Raw genomic sequence first — 12,733 nt, 5'->3', positions numbered from 1 at the left:
AGCTTCATTTCATTAGGAAGCCATCTTTGAACTACAGCAGAGAAACAGTAAAAGAACAAACGTAACCAACTCCATTTTTGTTTAAGGGACCTTTACTCATTCCTGCACGTAGCCTAGGATAATTTTAGAACACTGGGATAATAACACACACACAGCAATCATGTAGTTTTAAAAACTAACTCTGGGATTAAGGGAGAAGTATGTCAACAACTAGCTGTTTTGTTGTAAAATTTATATGAGCATTGTGACCTGACCAAGGACGGAGAAGTTTCCAACCTCCTTGGACCCTCACTAGTGCCCAGATATCTGCAGTGGTCGGTTACCTCTTTTTAAAATTTAAATTATTTTTTTAAATCTGGAATGCTTCAGGAATTTGCATGTCATCTTTGCCCAGGGGCCTTGCTACTTTTCTCTGTACCGTTCCAATTTTAGTATATGTGCTGCCGAAGCAAGCACTGTCAGTTACATCTTGATCCTAGCCGCCCCCCTTCCCCCTGCTCTTAACATAAAAAGAGCCTAAAACTGGTTGTGACTCAAGATGGTACTTTGGGATGATAGTCCACCATCTTCTTTCTTTGCTTGCTCTCCAAATAAACCAGCTTTTCTTCCCACAAATTCTTGTCTCTTGTGTAAGGCTTTCAAGTGGTCAGCAGCTGAACCCTGGTTCGGTTACAGAGCAAGGCTGTGTTAAGTCTCTTCTCGTGTATGTGGCCTTTGTAGGGGCTGTGCATGGTCTTGCCTCTCATACTGCATGCTTTCCACAGCCTGGAGTCCTATGGCTCCCACAATTTTCTCTATTCCCTCGATCCATATGTACCTGCCTGCCTTCCTGAGGCATGTTGTTCTCCCATCTCTGCCTCTTGGCCTAGATTCCTCTTACTGATCCCCAGATCTCCCCAGCACTACATCCCATCAGGGAAGTGGTTCATGGCTCCCCAGGCCAGGCCAGACTCTTCTCTTAAAAACTTCCAGAGGCCAGGTGTGATAGCTCATGCCTTAATCCCAGCACTTTGGGAGGCCGAGGCAGGAGGATTGCTTGAGATCAGGAGCTTGAGACCAGCCTGGGCAACATAATTACACCCCATCTTCACAAAAAATTTAAATATTAGGCCAGGTGCGGTGGCTCATGCCTGTAATCCCAGCACTTAGGGAGGCCGAGGCAGGTGGATAATGAGGTCAGGAGAGCGAGACAATCTTGGCCAACATGGTGAAACCCCGTCTCTACTAAAATGCAAAAACTTAGCCAGGCGTGGTGGTGCGTACCTGTAATCCCAGCTACTTGGGCGGCTGAGGCAGGGGATTCGCTTGAACACGGGAGGTGGAGGTTACAGTGAGCTGAGATAGCACCACTGCATTCCAGCCTGGTGACAGAGCAAGACTCTGTCTCAAAAAAAAAAAAAAAATTAAATATTAGCCCGGTGTGGTGGTGTGCGCCTGTAGTAGTACCACCTACTCACGAGGCCAAGGGAGGAGGATCATTTGAGCCCAGGAGTTTGAGGCTGCAATGAGCTATGACCTTGCTACTTCACTCCAGCCTGGGTGACAGAGGGAGACCCTGTCTAAAAAAAAGAAAAAGAAAAAAACTCTCAAAGAAGTGAGTTCCTTCCCTTCATGACACTGACAGCAGTTTGCACATACATCAGCTGCAAGATAATTGGACTAACCTCCTCTGGACGTCACTTCAAAAGAGCAGCAGCGACTGTATTTTGTGTATCTTTTTTAAAATCAATATCACATCTTCATACTTAATGCATAGTGGCAGCTTAGCAACCTTTCTTCAGTGAATGAATGAATGAACATCTCTTTTCAAACCGCTGTGCTCTATGTTGTGGCTTCTTTTTCAAGATAATTTGCTTGTTCTATTAGGAACACATCTTTTTTTTTTTTTTTTTTTTGAGACAGAGTCTCACTCTGTGGCCCAGGCTGGAGTGCAATGGTGAGCTCTTGGCTCATTGCAACCTCTGTCTCCTGGGTTCAAGTGATTCTCCTGCCTCAGTCTCTTGAGTAGCTGGGATTACAGGCATGAACCAGCATGCCCAGCTAATTTCTTTTTTTTCGTATTTTTAATAGAGACGGGGTTTCTCCATGTTGGCCAGGCTGGTCTCGAACTCCTAACCTCAGGTGATCCGCCCCTCTTGGCCTCCCAAAGTGCTGGGATTACAGACCACAGGGAACAAATCTTCTGATGGAGAGAGATTTAGCTGAATTCAGGGGATCAGGGGATTTTTAAGAGACTGGGAAATAAGGAACAAGGCATGGGATTTTCAGAGATGTCGCCTTCTTCCTCGGATGCACAGGTTAGGTGCAGTGGATTAAACTCCTTGGGGATCCTGTGGTTTGGGGATGGAGACACAGATTAGTGCATACTCGCCTGAGCCAAAAACTGAGGACAGTCTTCCCATGTGGTGGCTGCCGTAGGGGATCTGGGCTGATTTCCCTGAGCAGGCAGGAAAGAGGCAGTTGGCCCTGGCGGGTGGCAGGTGGAATATCTAAGCTGTAAAGCTGGTGTGAATCTGGTAAGAAGCAGGGCAGGTGCGTAGACGTTCAGACCATTGAAAAGGGGCCCAGGCTGCCAGCAACAATCTCAATTAGGAGACGTTCTGCAGGGAGCACAGCCGGCAACTCGAGTGTCTCATTTCTCTAGCCTTCTGAGGTCACACCTTCCTGTATTAGCCAAATCATATAAATGCAGCCTCTATCCTGCTTCTTTGCAGTGAATCTGGTATTCCCCCAGCCTCCGCAGGGCATGCTAGATGGTTCTGACTGCCAAGTCCCCAACACATCGCTGGCTGTCTGCAAATGCTGTATCTTTCTTATGATTGCACACCAAATGTGAAAGGAGGTGCCTCTCCTTTAACTCCATAGCACCACCAACCACAAGTGACTTCACCAGAGAACTTTGGGTTGGGGGACAGAGGAAAATGATAGCACAGGGCAGAAAATGACTTCAAAATAAACAGCAGAAATTGCTGTTCCTAAAATTTAATGGCCAACCATCACCCCAGAAATTCCCTTAAAAGCTATAGTTCTCCTTGGTTTCAGCTGAATGTTCTTTTGTGAAAGCTTCATTCTCCTTAGAGCCAACACCTGCTAATACTATCTGTAGCTGCCTCAACAACGTGTAAAAAACTCTTTGAGCCTGCCAAGTGAAATCTTCAAAAGTCTTAGCACTAAATATATATAATTTTGGACAGATGTGGTGGCTCATGTTTGTGATCTCAGTGCTTTGGGAGGCCAAGTCAGGAGGATAACTTGGGGCCAGGGGTTTGAGACCAGCCTGAGCAATGTAGTGAGACCCCCATCTCTACAAATAAATAAATAAATAAATAAATAAATAAATAAATAAAAATTAGCTCAGTGTGGTGGCACATGCCTGGAGTCCCAGCTACTCGAGAGGCTGAGGCAGGAAGATCACTTGAGCCCAGGAGTTGGAGGCCACAGTGAGCTATGATTGTACCACTGCACTCCAGCATGAGTCACTGAGCAAGACCCTGTCTCTTAAAAATAAATAAATAAATCTTATGCCAGAATGCCTTAACTAAGGAAAATGCATTTAACCAATGAAGATACATTTATGCTCCCTGTTCCTGTCTCTTTCATCTAGATTTTCTTTTGTATAACCAAATGCTCCTTTAAAGGCTACTGGTTGGTGCGGTGGCTCATGCCTGTAATCCCAGCACTTTGAAAGGCCGAGGCAGGAGGAGGGCTTGAAGCCAGGAGTTTGAGACCAGTCTGGCAAACATGGCGAGACCCCATCTCTACTAAAAATACAAAAAAATTAGCCGGGTATGGTGGCATGCACCTGTAGTCCCAGCTACTTGGGAGGCTGAACCAGGAGAATCACTTCAACCTGGGAAGTGGAGGTTGCAGTGAGCTGAGACTTTGCCACTGCACTCCAGCCTGGAGGACACAGCAAGACTCCATATAAAAAAAAAAAAGAATCAATGGGAAAAATTATGATTGTTTCATGAACTTTAAAAGTCAGAACTCTAAAAATTTTCTTACTGTCAATTATAAATGTATAGAAAAATTTAAAAATAAAAATGAATATTTATTTAGTACACTGAAATTTTAAATGAATGAAACATAGGGAACCAAAATCTTGATTTCTTTGTGAAATATGTCTCAAGAGTAGTTTCAACAGTGCTTGCCTTCTTCTGTTTTTACAACTTATGACACGGAGTGAACATTTTGGTGAATTGTCATACTGCGGTGTAAGGCTGAATCACCTTTCAACGTTCTATTCTTTGTGCTTTCAATTTTGGGAAATATCTCTGAGAGTTCCTTTAATGCGAAGTTGTTTACCACTGGCACCACTTCTTCTGGGACACCTTCATTCTTTTTATAAATCTTCATTTATGTTGATGAGCTCGCCTTCACTAATTCTCTGATTGGGTGTCTAAGGTATCAGCTGCAGCACCAACATTTCCATGGTCAGCTACTACTTTTATAACTCTATTTATTTTACCATCAAATTTCATTCCCAGTATTATCACCTTTTGTTTCTTCGCTACACTTTGATCTTTGCTGGCCAACTCCCTCTTCCACTTATCCATTTTTATAAAATGTCACATGGATTGAACACGGGGATTAGACAGGGAGGCAACACGCCTACACACTTTGCTGTCTGTGTGTGAACTGAATAACAGATGTGCAGTGACGGGCTTTGAAAGGAGTGACAGAATCGTTCACTGATCATGTGATTTGTGGACAGACAATCTAGCACTAAAGCTTGTAGTTAGCACATTTCCTGACACTTAATATACCACGGTAACAAGCTACAGTCTGTGTAATACTTGTTTGAAAGGAAAATAAATCCTAGGACCCCAATATCATTAAGCTAAGGGGAAAAGTCAAGCTGGGATCTGCTTAGGACAAACCTGCCTCCCATTCTATTCAAAGTAACCCCTCTTCTCACCGAGATAAATACATATCTGATTGTTTTCTTTGGAAAGACTAATCAGAAACTCAAAAGAATGCAACCATTTGTTTCTTATCTACCCATGACCTGGAAGCCCCCTCCCCACTTGGAGCTGTCCTGCCTCTCTGGACCGAACCAATGTACATCATACATATATTGATTGATGTCTCATGTCTCCCTAAAATGTTCAAAACCAAGACGTGCCCCTGACCACCTTGGCGACATGCCATCAGGACCTCCTGAGGCTGTGTCACAGATGCATCCTTAACCTAGGCAAAATAAACTTTCTAAATTGACTGAGATCTGTCTTAGATATTTTGGGTTAACACATGCCTTTGTAGACTGGAAACTATCACCATTCATAACCTGAGAAAATCTGTCTTGATCTTTAAACAATGATTTACCATTTTCATAGGTATGTAACCTATTTTGTCATTTAGAAACTGCTTGGAAACTGCTCTGTGTGCACCCTTGCTCAGCCTGTCCCATAGGTTCTAGAGGCAATATCATGAGCTTTAACATTTTTCTTTTTCTTTTTTTTTTTTTTTTGAGACAGAGTCTTACTCTGTCACTCAGACTGGAGTGCAATGGCGTGATCTTGGCTCCCTCCAACCTCTGCTTCCCAGATTCAGGAAATTCTCCTGCCTCAGCCACCTGATTAGCTGGGATTATAGGTGCGCACCACCACCCCTGGATAATTTTTTTGTGTTTTTAGTAGAGACGGGGTTTTGCCATGTTGATCTTGAACTCCTGACCTCAGGTGATCCACCCACCTCAGCCTCCCAAAGTGCTGGGATTACAGGCGTGAGCCACCATGCTCGGCCAACATTTTTCTAAAGGGCTTATTCATCTTTGGTTTTGATGGTGAAAGCTGAGAAAGAATTAGAGGGAATCTTTGCCTGGTCTTCTTTATCTAAATTGTCTTATCCATAAACCACCACCTATTATTGGGTATAGGGTATTAACTTTACATTCAGTCATTCAATTGTTTATCAAAGATATACTGAGCACCTTTTTGGGGTGAACACTGTTGAGCATACAAAAATACATTTAGGATGGGCATGGCGACTCATGTCTGTAATCCCAGCGCTTTGGGAGGCTGACGTGGGAGGATCACTTGGCCAGGTCTAGGCCAAGAGCATCCTAGACAACATAGTGAGACTCTATCTCCACAAAAAAGAAAAACTAGCATTAGCTGGGCCTGGTGGTATGTACCTGTAGTCCCAGCCACTGGGGGCGTTGTGGAGAGAGGATCTCTTGAGCCCAGGAGGTTGGGGCCACAATAAGCTACAATTGCACCATTGGACTCCAGCCTGGGTGACAGAGTGAGACACTGTCTCAAAAAAAAAAAATTAAAAATTAAAAATTAAAATAAATAAAATTACTTTTACATGGATACCATCCACTACAATTTAATAGAAAAGTTCAAGATTGTAGCCTGGGCAACGTGGTGAAACCTCGTTTCTTAAAAAAATACAAAAATTAGCCAGGCATGGTGGTGTGCTACTTGGGAGGCTGAGGAGGGAGGATTGCTTGAATCTGGGAGGTCAAGGCTGCAGTGAGTCAAGATCATGCCACTGCACTCCAGCCTGGGTGGTAAAGTGACACCCTGTCTAAAAAAAAAAAAAAAAACCGTAAAATTACAGTCAACCCTCATTATGTGCAGATTCTGTATTCACAAATTTACCAACGTGCTAAAATGCATTTGTAGTCCCCTAAACCAATACTTCCTGAGCTTTCATGGTCATTCGCAGATGCATGTGAAGCAGTTAAAAACCTGAGGCATCACCTGGGTGTGGTGGCTCACTCCTGTAATTCCAGCACTTTAAGAGGACAAGGTGGGTGGATCACGAGGTCACAAGTTCGAGACCAGCCTGGCTAACATGGTGAAACCTCGTCTCTACTAAAAATACAAAAATTAACCTGGCGTGGTGGTGTGTGCCTGTAACCCCAGCTACTCAGGAGGCTGAGGCAGGAGAATCACTTGAACCCGGGAGGCGGAGGTTGCAGTGAGCTGAGATCGCACCACTGCACTCCCGCCTGGGCAATAGAGAGAGATTCCATCTCAAAAAAAAAAAAAAAAAATCTGAGGCATGTGAGGCACAATTTCCCAGCTGAGGTGCAACAAGGCAATGCTCTTTCTTCTTGTTTTAGCCTCACACAGAGATATCCAGAAGATGCAGGTGGAACAGCGAAGTGTAGGGAGAGAAGCTCTGGTTCTGGGACCAGATGGACTAGGTTTGAATTCCAGATCTAACACTTGGGAGAAGGTAGCCTCAGGCATGTCATTGAACACTTCTAAACCTCATTTTCTCCTTTGTAAAAATAAAGAAAAGAGAATCCACCAGGATTCATTGTTTGTAGGATTTAAGATTATATATATATATAATTTTTCTGAGACAGAGTCTCTCTGTGTCGCCTAGGCTGGAGTACAGTGGCATGGTCTTGGCTCACTGCAACTTCTGCCTTCTGGATTCAAGCAATTCTACCTGCCTCAGCCTCCTGAGTAGCTGGGATTACAGGCGCCCGCCACGACGCCCCGCTGATTTTTTAATTTTTTTGTATTTTTTAGTAGAGGTGGGGTTTTGCCATGTTGGTCAGGCTGGTCTTGAACTTCTGACCTCAGGTGATCTGCCCACCTCGGCCTCCCAAAGTGCTGGGATGTGTGATATATATCTATATATGTACATATTTCCCCTAGAAGCAATGATTCAGTATTTACTAATTCAGCATTTTCGGAAACTTTATAGACCATAAACTACTGGGAATAATGAGAGCTGACTATACATCTCAACACCTGATGTCATGTTAAGATTGTTACTTAAAAATTTCTTTTTCTGGCTATTGGGAAGTAGGTTTCTATGATAAAAAGTATCTGAGTATAACAAGGAAGGCCTAAAGCATTCTGATATATTTGCATAAATTGTAGCTTACTCACTTCAACACTACTTTAATCCAAATAGGTTTTTGGTTTCAAGTAAATGCATTTCACATTTTACTTATCTGTCTCAAAGATTATATGCATGGCCAATGTCGGGAAGGAAAATTCACAGTCCTGGGATTCTTTATTTTCTGCAAGGATAGGGTTACAGTCATACCTTGTCTATCTGCAGATTCTTTTTGTTGTTTTGTTTTAGAGGCTAATATGGTTACTCCCTTCCCCATCTTCTTCTTCTTCTTCTTCTTCTTCTTCTTTTTTTTTTTGAGATGGAGTTTTGCTCTGTCACTCAGGCTGGAGTGCAGTGGTGTACTCTCAGCTCACTGCAACCTCAGCCTCCCAGGTTCAAGCAATCCTTCTGCCTCAGCCTTTCATGTAGCTGGGATCACAGATGCCCACCTCCGCTCCTGGCTACGTTTTATATTTTTAGTAGAGACAGCGTTTTACCATGTTGGCCAGGGTGGTCTTGAACTCCTGACCTCAAGTGATCTGCCCATCTCAGCCTCCCAAAGTGCTGGGATTAGAGTCATGCATCGCACGCGGCAACCCCCATCTTTTTTGTTGTTAAAACTTTCAAACATACAGAAAGATTGAATGAATCATACATTAAATTCCTGTACACCCACTGCTTAGACTCAGCAATTGATAACATTTTATCATATTTGCTTTACTTACATATGTGTATGAATATACATATAGTTGATCCTAAACCACTTGTAAGTTGTAAAGATCATGATATTTTTACCCCCCCCCCCAATTTTTTCCCTACATGTGTCCTAGGAATAACAACATTCCCCTACAAATGACACTATCATGGTCTCACTTGTGACACTTAGGACAATTCTCTGATAAGATCTAATCCAATCCATACTCAAATTTTCTCCCTAAATGTCTTTTGTAGTTTTGGTTTGTTTTTTGAACCAGGATCGAATCAAGAGTGATGCTTTGACTTCTGTTATTTTTGTCTCTCTGGACTCCTTTAATTCAGAACAGACTCCAACTTTTTCCCCCATGACATCAACTTTTTAACGTTAAGAGTCTATCATTACTTAGACATTATACATCAGAGTTAAATAATAATCTGAATTTGAGTCTTAGCTGTAGCTGACAAATATGGGGTCAAATAACCATTAAAAGTCTTAGTATAGGTATCTGTACTAAAGAGGTTGGAAACAATTTAAAAAGATAATGCATATGAAATTGCTTGTAACTTATAAGAGCTACATAGTTGCAGTGCTTTTTAATACCATTATTTTAAAAGTTGTTTTGAAAGCCATGATGTTATGATTCTATTATATGGTAGTTAAAACAAATTAAATATATGTATGTATTTATTTATTTATTTTTGAGACAGAGTCTTGCTCCATCACCCAGGCTGGGAGTGCAGTGGTGCAATCTTGGCTCATTGCAACCTCTGCCTCCGGGGTTCAAGCAATTCCCCTGCCTCTGCCTCCTGAGTACCTGGGATTACAGGTACGTGCCACCATGTCTGACTAATTTTGTGTTTTTAGTGGAGATGGTGTTTCACCATGTTGGCCAGGCTGGTTTCAAACTCCTGACCTCAAGTGATCTGGCTGCCTTGGCCTCCCAAAGTCCTGGGATTATAGGCGTGAGCCACTGTGCCCAGCCAAAATAAATTAAATTTAAATTGCAATTTTAAAAAATTGGGTCAATGACCTGTTTTCAATTAAAACAATTCAACAAACTCTGTATTAAATAAAACTCACTTTGAACTTCTCTTTCTTTTCCCATGTTTAGCCAGCATGAGCACAAAGAGAAGGTATTGTTTTGCATTTCAGACCAGCACTGGGATTAAAAATGACGAATGAGATTGCTGACCAGGGGATCCAGAGAGACAACATTCCTGCTGGATGCCGTATCCTAGTTTTGGCCTCTGCTGAGATCCTGTGGCTGGCCTCTGGCCCCAGATTAAGCTCCTATAGGACTTTTGTTTTCACCCGAGATGAAGTGACAGAGAGGGGATTTTCCATCCTGCCAGGAAACAATAAAAATACTCTGACAAAATATATAAAACAATCTTTTTTGTTCTGAGATGGGGTCTTGCTCTGCCACCCAGGCTGGAGTGCAGTGGTATGATCACAGCTCACTGCAGCCTCAACCTCCTGGGCTCAAGTGATCCTCCCATCTCAGCCTCTCAAGGAGCTGGGACTACAGGTACACACCACCAGGCTAATTTTTGTATTATTATTATTTTTTTGTAAAGATGGGGTTGTGCCATGTTGCCCAGGCTGGTCTTGAACTCCTGGGCTCAAGCTATCCACCCACCTTGACCTCCCAAAGTGTTGGGATTACAGATGTCAGCCACTACACCTGGCCTTAAAACAATGTAAAAAAAGAAAAAGAACAGTGGTCCTGGAGAGACAAGAAAAAAATGAGGTGAGTCCTACTATAGTCTCAGCTTACTGTCTTCAGTTTCTAGGCTGTGGCGCAGGGAGGCAGAACCCAGAAAGAGCCCAACAGACTCCCTTAGTTGAAAAGAGGGAGCTGAGAGTCCAGGGAGACCACAGTGACTGGAGTTCAGAAGGCAGAATACTGGAGAGGAGAGAGCTGCAAGAACTCTGAAGATTTGCAGAGATGCCCCCTCAAGTACCAAGCAAAATGCTGGTGATTACATGGATGCAAGGGAACTAAAAGGATTAGAAAACAGTTCCCAGAGCTCACATAGCATCAGGAAAAAACACCTGTTTCCACCAGCCAAACTGGAAAAACTTATAATTCATGGGACATTGGGTAGAATACTCAAGAAGGTCTTGCCTCAATATTTGGAGATAATTTGCTCTGGATTGGACAGGGCTTCATATCTGCCTAACAAATCATAATAGCATGACCCCAAAGGATCAAACTATTCCCAAATAATTTAACTGCATCCAAGAACTCAAAATTGTTATGAAAATCCTAATAATATAGTTATTTCAAAAATGTCACAGGAATTCAAACAATCCGACATCCAATAAGGTAAAATTTACATAGTCCACCAGTATAAGATTAGCAGGTATACAAAGAAATATGACAATATAGTCCATGATGAAGAGAGCAGACAAGGACATCTAAATATATTTTATGAATATATTCCATGTATTCAAAAGGTTAAGCCTAGTCATTGAACACATAAACAGTTCTAAATCAGAGTTGTAGAGGTAAAAACTATAATGTCTGAGTTAAAAAGCACATGGGATTAACAAAAATTAGACACGGTAGAAAAAATGACTCATAAACTTGAAGACACAACAATAGAAACGATCCAAAATGAATCACACAGACTCTGGTTTCTCTTCAGATTGTATAAATCTTTTGCCTTTTACCAAAATGAATCATAAAAAGAAAATTCAAGAAAAAAGTGATTGGCACATCAGTGAACTATGAGACAACTTCAAGCAGCCTAATGTACACATGATTGGAACTCCTAGGGGAGAGGGAGGGAGGGGATAAAATTGTGATAAATAGTGACCAAATAAATTTCAAATTTGATGAAAATTATATTCCCACAGACCCAAGAAGTTTAATGAACCTTAAGCACAAGAAACTAAAAAGCCCTACACCACGATGCAGTATAATCAAATTATTCAAACTGTTGATAAAGTATCTTGAAAGCAGCTGGAGCAAAAGGATATGTTATGTATCAAGAAATAAAAATCAGAATGACATCAGATTTCTATCTGAAACAATGCAAGAGAGAAGATAAAGGAGGAACATTTTTTAAGTACTGAAAGAAAAACTTGTTCACCTACAATTTTATACCAAATGAAAATCTTTCCAAACTAAGATGAAATAAAGGTTCTTTCAGGGATACAAAAGCTGAAGCCATTAATCACCAGCACATTCACACTCTAAGAAATATTAAAGGAAGTCCTTCAGGCAAAAGGAAAATCACACCAGATTGAAATATGGATCTTCATAAGAAAGGGAGAGCATTAGAACTGGTAACTATCATATCATGTAAGAAATTTTCTTACTATTTAAATCTCCTTAAAAGATAATCAACTATTTAAACCAAAATAATACTATATTTTGGGGTTTATAACATAGATATAAGTAAAATATATGGCATCATTAGCACAAAATGATTAGCACAAAAAGAGATAAACGAAAGTATATCATTATAAGTTTCTTACATGTGAAATGATATGTTGTTTGAAAGTAAATTGTGAGAAATTGAAAAAATGGAAAAAACCATCAAAATAAAGAGCACAGAGTTATAGCTTACAAGCAAATAAAGAAGATAAAAGATGATAAATGACACAACAGAGGGACAAGTAGAAAACAAATGGGAGGTGATAGACTTAAATGTAACCACACACATTAAACACAAATCTTGGTAAATATTACATGGGCCCTTGATTAAAAAATGCAGATTCTGCTGATGTTGGGTAGGGTGTTGTATATATTTCGACTAGATCTTGTTTGTTGACCCTGTTACTCAATTCTTCTGTATTCATACTGGTTTTCTATTTAGTAGTTCCGTCAATGGCTGAGAATAGAGTGTTGAAGTCTCCAGTTGTGGATTGGCCTGTTTCTCTGTTCAGCACTATCAGTTTTGATTGATATATTTTGAGGCTCTGTTGTTTGGCATGCGTGCATTTAGGAGTGTTATGTCTTCTTGGAAAATTGACCTAAATTATCATTATGTAATTATGTACATGTCTCTAATGTCTCTGAATGAATGATGGACCTTAGCATCTCATGGCTGGGCTTCTTAGTTACTTTTTAATGATTCTCACTCCCACACCTTGACTTTGTGATATGGTTTGGCTCTGTCCTTATCCAAATCTTACATTGAACTATAATCCCCAGTGTTGGAGGAGGGGCCTGGTGGGAGGTGATTGGATCCCCGGGGTGGATTTCCCTCTTGCTGT

At 41.4% G+C, this 12,733-nt stretch overlaps 1 non-coding gene across 1 annotated transcript; it reads right to left on the bottom strand.

The window, feature by feature from the left end:
* Nucleotides 1-349: 349 nt before the first annotated feature.
* Nucleotides 350-456, bottom strand: LOC112209840 (U6 spliceosomal RNA). The gene has a single exon (XR_002944842.1). It is a non-coding gene; the product is annotated as a U6 spliceosomal RNA (small nuclear RNA).
* Between the last annotated feature and the right edge of the window lie 12,277 nt (nucleotides 457-12,733).

The sequence above is a fragment of the Pan troglodytes genome, chromosome 6 (assembly GCF_028858775.2).
Source record: "Pan troglodytes isolate AG18354 chromosome 6, NHGRI_mPanTro3-v2.0_pri, whole genome shotgun sequence".
In the NCBI taxonomy this organism is placed as follows: Eukaryota; Metazoa; Chordata; class Mammalia; order Primates; family Hominidae; genus Pan; species Pan troglodytes.
The sequence above is the reverse complement of the archived record's forward strand: the minus strand, read 5'-3'. Positions and strand labels throughout refer to the sequence as shown.